At 30.9% G+C, this 233-nt stretch overlaps 1 pseudogene; it reads right to left on the reverse strand.

Moving 5' to 3' along the window:
• Positions 1–233, reverse strand: part of LOC110427560 ((+)-delta-cadinene synthase isozyme A-like) — a 4,136-nt pseudogene that overhangs the window by 2,807 nt on the left and 1,096 nt on the right.

Here is a 233-nt window from a genome sequence, read left to right on the forward strand (position 1 = left end):
GGTTAGGTTGCTACATGCCATGTATAAGAACATATTACACACCATTGTTAAGTTGTTACACGTCATGTTGAAAAAAAATACTGTTATTACACAACATGGTTAGGTTGTTACATGCCATATATAAAAACATGTTACATTCTATGGTTAGGTTGGTACACGCCATGTTGAAAAAAAAATATTGTTATTACATGCCATATACCAAAACATGTTACAAGCCATGTTAAAAAAAATGT

Source organism: Theobroma umbraticum, unplaced genomic scaffold, assembly GCF_002168275.2.
Source record: "Theobroma umbraticum cultivar Fairchild unplaced genomic scaffold, ASM216827v3 scaffold_106.0, whole genome shotgun sequence".
NCBI classification, from domain to species: domain Eukaryota; kingdom Viridiplantae; phylum Streptophyta; class Magnoliopsida; order Malvales; family Malvaceae; genus Theobroma; species Theobroma umbraticum.